Below are 9318 nucleotides of genomic sequence, written 5' to 3'. Positions count from 1 at the left end.
TTCCAATAAATTTGGGCCAACAAGATTTCGATCTTTTAACTCGAACCAATTTAACGGTGTTCATCATTTTCTCCCATATAAAGCTTCATACGGAGCCATCTTGATGCTCGATTGATAACTGTTTTTGTAGGCAAATTCTGCTAAAGGCAAATACTATTCCCATGATCCCTTGAACTGAATCACACATTCCCTCAGCATATCTTCTTATATATGAATAGTCCGCTCTGACTAAACATGCGTCTGCGGATGAAAGACCGTATTGAAATTTAATCGAGTACCCAAAGTTTTATGCAGAGAATTCCAAAATCTTGAAGTGAACCTTGGATCCCTGTCAGATATGATCGATACTGGCACTCCATGCAGCTAAATTATCTCCTTTATATACAACTTCGCATACTTATCTAATGAATAATCCATTCGCACTGGAATGAAATATGCAGACTTAGTTAATCGGTCAACTATCACCCAAATGGAATCATTCTTATTTGATGTCAAAGGTAGCCCTACAACAAAATCCATAGTGAATATTTCCCACTTCCACTTTGGAATAAAAATCGGTTGCAACAATCCTGAAGGCACTTTATGCTCAGCTTTCACTTGTTGACACGTTAGACATGTACCAACAAACTCAATAATGGCTTTTTTCATACCCGACCACCAAAACAAACTATTTACATCCTGATACATCATGTTCCCGCCTGGATGCATAGTCAGCAGACTATAATATGCCTTAGAAAGAATATCTTTCTTCAACTCATCATCATATGGAATACAAATTCTTCTTCGGTAATACAGACATCCATTAGACTTGACTTCAAAGTCTTTAGCTCACCTTTTTCCACGAGTGCAATCTTTTCCAAGCATATCTCATCTTTCCTTTGTAAATCTTTTATCCGATCTAGAAGCATCAACTTTATCTTTAATTCGGCCAATAGTGCATCGTTTTCTTTCAACAATAGTTGCACATCCATAACTCGCAAAGCTGTAAAAGTTTTCCGACTAAGTGCATCTGCTACAACATTTTCCTTCTCTGGATGATAATCAATGATCAAATCATAGTCCTTTAAGAATTATATCCATCTTCTGTTTCTCGAGTTTAGCACTTTTTGAGGCAACATGTACTTCATACTCTTATGATCCTTGTAGTTACAACACCGCTCACCATACAAATAATGACGCCAAATCTTTAGAGCAAATACTAGCACTGTTAACTTAAGATCATGAGTGGGATAATTTCTCTCGTGCGTCTTTAGTTTTCGGGAAGCATAAGCTACAAATTTACCTTCTTGCACAAGTACATAACCCAAACTATTATGAGATGCATCACTATACACCACACTCTTTGCCAGATTCCAGTTGTACAAGCACTGGTGTTCTATCAAAATTTTCTTTAGAGCTTCAAAAATCTCTTGACACTTCTCAATCCAAATAAATGAAACATCCTTTCTCAAGAGCTTGGTAAACTGAGAAGCAATCATCGAAAAGTTTTCCACGAACCTTTGATCATAACTAGCAAGTTCTAAGAAAATTCGAACCTCTGTAACATTCTTTGGGGGTTTTCGCTCGACTATTGCATGAACCTTCTTAGGATTGACTATTATGCCTTCTATAGAGACCACATAACCATAAAAAGCAACTTCTGATAGACACAACTCACACTTTGTCAGCTTGGCATATAACTTTTTCTCCTTAAGTATCTCGAGCATAGTACAAAGATGTACATCATGCTCTATCTTTATCTTCGAGTATACCAGAATATCATCAATAAATACCACCACAAACTGATCCAAGTAAGGTTGAAATACTCGGTTCATCAAATCCATGAATGTTGCTAGGGAATTTGTCAAACCAAACAGCATTACTACGAACTTGTATATCCCATACCGTGTTCTGAAAGCTATCTTTGGAATATCTTCCTCTTTAATCTTTAACTGGTGATATCTTGATCAATGATCAATCTTAGAGAAAACTGATGTTCATTTAAGTTGATCAAACAAGTCATCAATCCTCGAAAGATGATACTTGTTCTTGATAGTAACTTTGTTTAACTACCGATAATCTATGCATAATCGCATCGATCCAACTTTCTTTTTCACGAACAACATCGGTGCACCCCAAGGTGAAATACTTGGTCTAATGAATCCTCGTTCTAGCAGCTCTTGCAATTGGGTCTTTAGTTACCTTAACTTTGTCAGGGCTATTCGATAGGAGCCATCGAAATAGGTGTTGTACCCAGAAATACGTCAATACAAAACTCCACGTCTCTGTCCAGAGGTAATCCACGTAACTCATCTGGAAACACTTCCAGATACTCTCATACAATTGGAATGTCTTCCAACTTAACTTCGGCAGTTCTTGTATCCAACATATTCGCTAAAATTGGTTGACATCCTTGTGACAACAATTTCTTAGCAGTAAAGTATGAAATCACATTAGATAAGGGATTTACCCTTTCTCCAACAAATATTATCTTTAAATCCTTTGCATCCTTTAAAAACAATCTCTTCAAACTAAAAACTACAATCTACCCAACCATAGTAGGAAGATAACCAACCCATGCCTAAGATTATTCTGAATTCCTCAAGAGGTAATTCCAACAGGTTTGCAGGAAATTCTACTCCTTGTATCTTTATCGGACACTCTTTACAAATATAGCTGATCTTTGCACTATGACCCAATGGATTGATTTCCACAATATCACTAGAAATAGGTTCTAAAAAAATTCCCCTATCTCTAACCAGCCTTACGCTAATATAAGAGTAAGTTGAACTAGGATCTATCAACCCAAAAACAGGTTAATCAAAAAGATAAAATGTATCTACGATAATTTATGGAGCATGTCGATCATCATCAGTCTTGATATGATAAACTCGAGTAGTATTCCTTCCTTCACGATTAGATGCCACCTTAGACGTTCCTGGTTTGCTACCCTTTTTACATCCACCTCGTTGCGGAGATGATATTGACTGATGTTGATAAAGTTATGGACATTTATTTCTATAATGTCTAGATTGCTTGTAATGATAGCATTTTCCTTCCATGAGCCAACATTGACCAAAATGATTATTTCCATAAAACTCACATTCTGGTTTAGGATGATATCCCAAACCTTTAGTATCTGCTGGAGTTGTTTGTATCTGCCTGGACTTTCCTCCATAAAATCCATTTTTGTGTCTGCTCTGATACTAATAAATGTAACACCAACGACCCATATACTTATACTAATACAAGTTATAGATGTCACATGAATTTTCTTAAAACATTGCCCAACTCAAAAGTGATTTAAAATTTTATTTTCTTCAAATGGTAACTAATAATATAAAAATATTAAATCAAGTAAAACTATTACATGATATTTAAAACATATATATGTCATAATCAAATACGCCAATTCATAATAATAATATTGATTCATATTATCAATATTAAAATAGCGTAAAACGATTTAGTTTATCCATTACAAACCAGTTCCCAAAATAGTTCAACAGAGCAAGTAGGACATTCATAAGTAAATGCCACTAACTAAGTTAAAATTACATCAGATGATGTCTTACTGATATCGTAATATATTCATTGATGCTTGATGTTTCTCTTTACTCTTTACTTCTACTATGGTTTTTTCCTACGCGTGAAAATCATCAGACGCTAAGTATATACTTAGTGAGGCAATTAAAAACAATAAACGGTGCAATAAAACTCATGCATGAAATTCAATATCATTTTCCAATGCCATAATCAAAATGACATAATATAAATATAATCATTTTTATCAATAATTATAGCCTAAAATTTTTAATCCATGAGGAACCCGGTATAGAAGTCAAATATTACACAATAGTGCTGAAGTTGAGTCTTGCTCACCTAATAATGCACCGTAGTGTTAAGGTCAGGCTTTGCCTACTAACTTGTAATGTGTGTCTTTATTAGAGTACTACTTAAATTTGTAGCTGCTAGACTCTATGGTATGCCATTAATACCATTGAACCTCAATAACATACTTGGGCATCTAGTCATGAATTAAATCATCCATGGCAACGTATTACCATGTAATTAACATTAGGGCAGTTCATACCCAAAATAATATCCATGGCAAAAATATCATATTTATCCGTGATCAGTGCATTATAATTTCACACTTTGACATATCAATGTCATGTCGAAGTTATGAAAAATGACATAATATCATGCTAATATAAACAAGGTAGACTTGTCTCAAGTCTTTCTGATGATGTATAAAACATCTATGTACAATGTCATGCATGTATTGCACTCACCTTGACACTTTATATATATCAAAAGATATGCCTCACTATGCTCTACACTAAGTCCTTTTATACTTGATTTGTTTCGATCACAAAATCAATCACGATCTGTACAAAATCACAGATTGATATCGATACATATTTTAATATTGTACTAACATAAATACATTTCCAAAACAAAATGTATAATTATGTTTGAAACTTATTCTCTACCAAAATACTTCAACACTTAATAATTCTTTTAATATTGGCACCAACTTTTTTAATTTACACAAAATGGTCATTCACCATTTTATCACTTAAATTTTTAATACCAAAATTACAGCATTGAAATTATTACCACCCATGTGCTTTTACAAAGGTACAATTACATTTAAGCACCCAATTATACTAATATTGCATTTAAATCACAAAATTTTTCAAACTTCCAAAATTGTCATATTTCACATCTTAACAGTCATTTCAATTTCAAAATAGTAATTTCCAGCATAGTATATCAACTATTAAATAATTACACAACTTTTCCAAAAACTGCCAAATTGGTCCCCTAACTTTTCCAATATTATAGAATGGTCCCCAAATTTTTCTAAGGCTTGTAAAATACTCCCTACATCATTTCTAGCACTTCAATAACTTTTCCATAATTTTCTCACTCAAACATGCCATGGTCGAATGCTTTAAGCCTCAAAAACTAGGATTTTCATGATTTTTCTCCATTTTGATTCGATTCAAGCATGAAATCCACTTCCATTCAACCTTACAACATCTCTATAATCAAATCCCTAATTAAATTTCATCAAAACACAAAGTTCTACAACTTCATCATTTGACCAAAAATCATAGAAGCATTTATAGGAAGATTGAACATGTTTTAATCATCAAACAAGCTTGAAAATGAATCTACAACCTCAAAAACATCAAGATTCATCATTCATTTAATGAACCCTATTGTGAACACAAACCCTAAATGGTACCAAAAGATAGTTTTTCTCGCGTTGAACAATTTTCTATTTCACGACAAAACTTGAAATCCAAAGGAAATTGCTCAAAAAATGGAAAACAAAATTTTTTCTTACCTTTGGAGGGTTCATGGTAATGGAGAAGATGATGAACAAATTGGCATCAAATTTTAGATTAATATCATGCTAATTTACCTTTAATTTAAGCTTTAATGAATATTAAATTCAATTAATTGGGAAAAGACCAATTTATCCTTAATGAAACTTCATATTTACCATTAAACCAAGACACCTCCACCTTATTGTAATCACCAATTTCTACCCAACCCAAACCGATCCTCAAGTCCAACCAAAACTAACCCCTTTACAAAATAATATCGAGCCCGACCCGGAACCTAAACCAGGACCCGACCCGGGGCCCAAGCCAGGACCTGACCCGGGGCCCAAACCAAGCCCAACCCTAACCCTAGGTTAGCCACCCCAAACCACCCAATCAATAGTCACTGCTCCCTGCACCAAACAATGGAATTTCAGCCTCGACACGCCAAGCTCCACTCCACGCAACCCCTGCAGAAAACAACAAGAAAGAACTTATCATTTCATTTTTTTTTCTTGTAAATGGGTATAAAACCCAAACAATCATTGTAAAAAATCTCTAAGTTCTTCATCCGTCCAGAAGCAATAATTTAGTTTTTAAAGCTATCTTTCTCTTTCAATTTTGTGTATTAATATCTTTGTTTTCTTATCTTCGGATCTCATTTAAAAAAAGTAAAACTCTCTTCAATTTAAAAATAAATAAAATATTTGAGTAAAAAGTGCTTTTTATTTTCGAATACTAGTGGGAAAAATGAAGTCATTTTTAGGCTAAATAACACAACAACCAAATCATTTTACAGTAAAAAGAAAAAAAGTAAAAAAAAGTAGATCAAGGTTTACATGAAAAAACGGCTTCGTCGGGTCGTCAGAGTCCGAGGAAACCAAAAGGTTTAAGAGAGTTTGAGGGGTTTTTAGAGTGATTTTTTATTTTTAACCCCTAAAAGGAACCTAGGATAGTAGATCTAGGATTTTTGGGTGTTTCGGGTTATTTTGGGTTTTTCAACCACCGTGTGATGCGGCCGCAGTGGGCCGACTGAGGAAAGAGGGGAGAGCTTTTTCACCTTTTTTTGTGTTTTTATTTCAAAAGAAAAAAGAAAAAGAAAAAATGTGGTATTTATATAGTTAATTTGGGGGGAATCACGCTAAGGTCTCCTCACTTTTAGCGTGTTTTTGCAAAGTGGTCACCTATAGGGGTTATTTCTTTAATTTACCCTTTTCCATGTCTGCTTTATTATTTTGGTAAATTCACTATTTAGTCCCTCAAACATTATCGTGTTTTTACATTTCGGTCCTTTTAGGGACTAAAACTATTATTTTCCCTTTTCATTACATGATATATATTTTTTTGGTAAATTTATTGGTTAGACCTAATATATTTAGTGTGTTTTTACGCTTTGGCCATATGTAGTGACTTTTTTTTTTAATTTTATTTTAATTTGTATGAATTAATTTTGTAATTTTCCAATTTTTGTTTAATAGGGTATTTTAGGCTTAAATAATACGGTTAATTAGTTTTTAGGTCCCCTAAACTTTTTCAAAATTTACATTTTAGTCACCAAGTACACTTTTTTCATTTTTTATTTCAACACTAAATTTTTATTTTATTTTAATTTTAATCACTGTTGTATTTTTTCATTCATTTGAAATTGATCAATGAGTTTTATTTTGTTTCATTTTAATCACCAATTGGTTTTGTTATCTTTATTATTTTGGAATTGGATGTGATGCTTTAAATTTATGCATTTTGGTCACTGCCTCTTTCTGATTTAGCTACTATTTTTTATTTTGTTACATTTTAGTCTTTTACTCAATATTTCAATTTTAGCTTTCTTTTTTTGATTCGCATCAATTTAGTCCTTTTGAATTCATTAATTGTTTTTTTTTTATTTTGCCTTCAATTTTAAATTCCATTTAACTTAGTCCTTGTTATATCATTTTTCTTTTAAATTAAACCCGTTTTCATTTACATTTTAATATTTTAGTCTCAATCTAGATTACTTTTATTTTAGGTTTAGTCCTTAAATTGAGAGAATTCATAATTTGGTCTTCGCTTTTGTTCGAGGTTCCAATTTAATTATTCGAATCTTAAAATTAATTTAAATTAATTTTAGAACCTTTTCTTTAGATTAATTTTTGATTTAGTCTCTTTAATTTAGGGAATAATTCGAGGTGACCCTCACTTAAATGCTCAAGGGACTATCTCGATTATTCGATTCAATAATTGATTAAAAATCAAACAGGGTTAATATTAGGGCCTACATTTTAGGCTTAAGCTTCTAATTTCCTTAATTTACATAATTTGACACTTTAAGCTAGAAAAACCTTAATTTACGCTTATCTTAATTAGGATGAATAAAAATTTGATTGATTGCATTTTATTTTTATACCTAAGGCAATGTTCACTTATTACGGAATTAATGGTATATCTCCCGTAAGTATGCTTAGGGGGTGACTATTAGTGATTCCCGAAATAGGTCGACATTCTTTTAAAGACCACATCATGATTTCTAAAATTAAGGCAATGTCCGGTTATTAGGCACAATAGCTTATCTCTCGCATTTATGCTAGGGGCAAAATCTATCGGCCTTAATAAACGAATACCCTTTTCAATTTTGTATCCTTAATGATAAATTAAATAAAGTTCGAACTCAAAATTTTTGATTCTAAATATAGGGTAATCAAGTAGGTACCAATTTTTGGGCGCTTGTGAGGGTGTTAATCTTTCCCCACGTGTAACCGATTTCCAAACCTGATTTTTGGATTTTTGTAGACCTTAAAACTTGGTATTTTGATAAAAATAAAATGTTTTATTAAAATCACCCGATTTTTATGTTGTCCTAATCACACCTTAAATGATTGGTGGCGACTCCTCACATTTCAAAATTCTTTTCAAAGAAAAACCCCCAAGTCGGTGTTCGTATTTCCCCGCCCGGGAAAAAATGGTGTCGACAACTTCGCGACTCCGCTGTGGACGTTTTGCTTTTAAAACAACTTGAGACTTGTATTTAGGATTCTGGAAATTATGAGTTCGATCTTATTTTAATTTACGGTTAATTATGTTATTTCAAAAGAAAAAAATATTTTCTCTGTGGTCAATGCTTACACTTTCGTGAAATTATTTACGACTGTTGCATATCATAGCTCTAAACCCGAGATCAATCCCAGTTTACCTAAGTAGGGGGAAACATCACACCTCATGAGGAGCATTGGGCTTCCTTGTGTGGGTTTGAAAAGTACCTCTGGAAAGCATCCTAAGTTGCTTGTCCTAATATTAGTTTTGAGGCACACTTTTAGCGGTGTGATCCCCTGAGGTGAACCCAATTCACAAGTTTGTAATGGGCCAGAATTGGAGTCAACCTTAGGAGGTTGTAAAGATGGCTTGGGAACCCTTTTCTAGAACCTAGCCTCATGTAGAGAATTTAGTAAACCTACCCCGCTAGAGCCATGTGGATAACCTAGGAGAACTAGAACTCATGTGGTTAGAACTATTAATTTCCTTTGTATGATTTATTTTTTAGTCTCAACTTTGAGTCATATTTAATTCTTTTTTCTAAGATTATATTTCTTTAAATAATCATTTCAACTAACTTGAATTCTTTTTGTCTTGTTTCTACTAACATTGATATCATTTTGTCTGATCTTGTTGCATTTTTCCGTGAACATTACATATCCTTCAAAGGCATTGATCCCTTAACTAACTGACTTTTAGAAGGTTCTTGAAAAACAATTCCACAACAATGTTTTTCATTGGGTTAGGTAAAATTTCAAAGATGCTCTACGTAGATCGAGTGACGTCAAGAGAGAGTCTACCTACTAAGGAGTCGAGCCAGGCATATACATGCTGAGACAACAAGTTGGACTCAAGAAGATTCGACACTGAAGCCAATAGTTGAATGTCACGAACCAGCTCGAAAAACTTCTAAAAGTATGAGACGAAGTAAGAGCTTTGAATATTCTCAATATACCGAAGGATGATGGAATACCCAAATGCACGTAGGAGT

Source organism: Hibiscus syriacus, unplaced genomic scaffold (assembly GCF_006381635.1).
Source record: "Hibiscus syriacus cultivar Baekdansim isolate YM2019G1 unplaced genomic scaffold, ASM638163v2 tig00111330_pilon, whole genome shotgun sequence".
Lineage (NCBI taxonomy): Eukaryota > Viridiplantae > Streptophyta > Magnoliopsida > Malvales > Malvaceae > Hibiscus > Hibiscus syriacus.
This window is presented reverse-complemented; position numbering follows the sequence as displayed.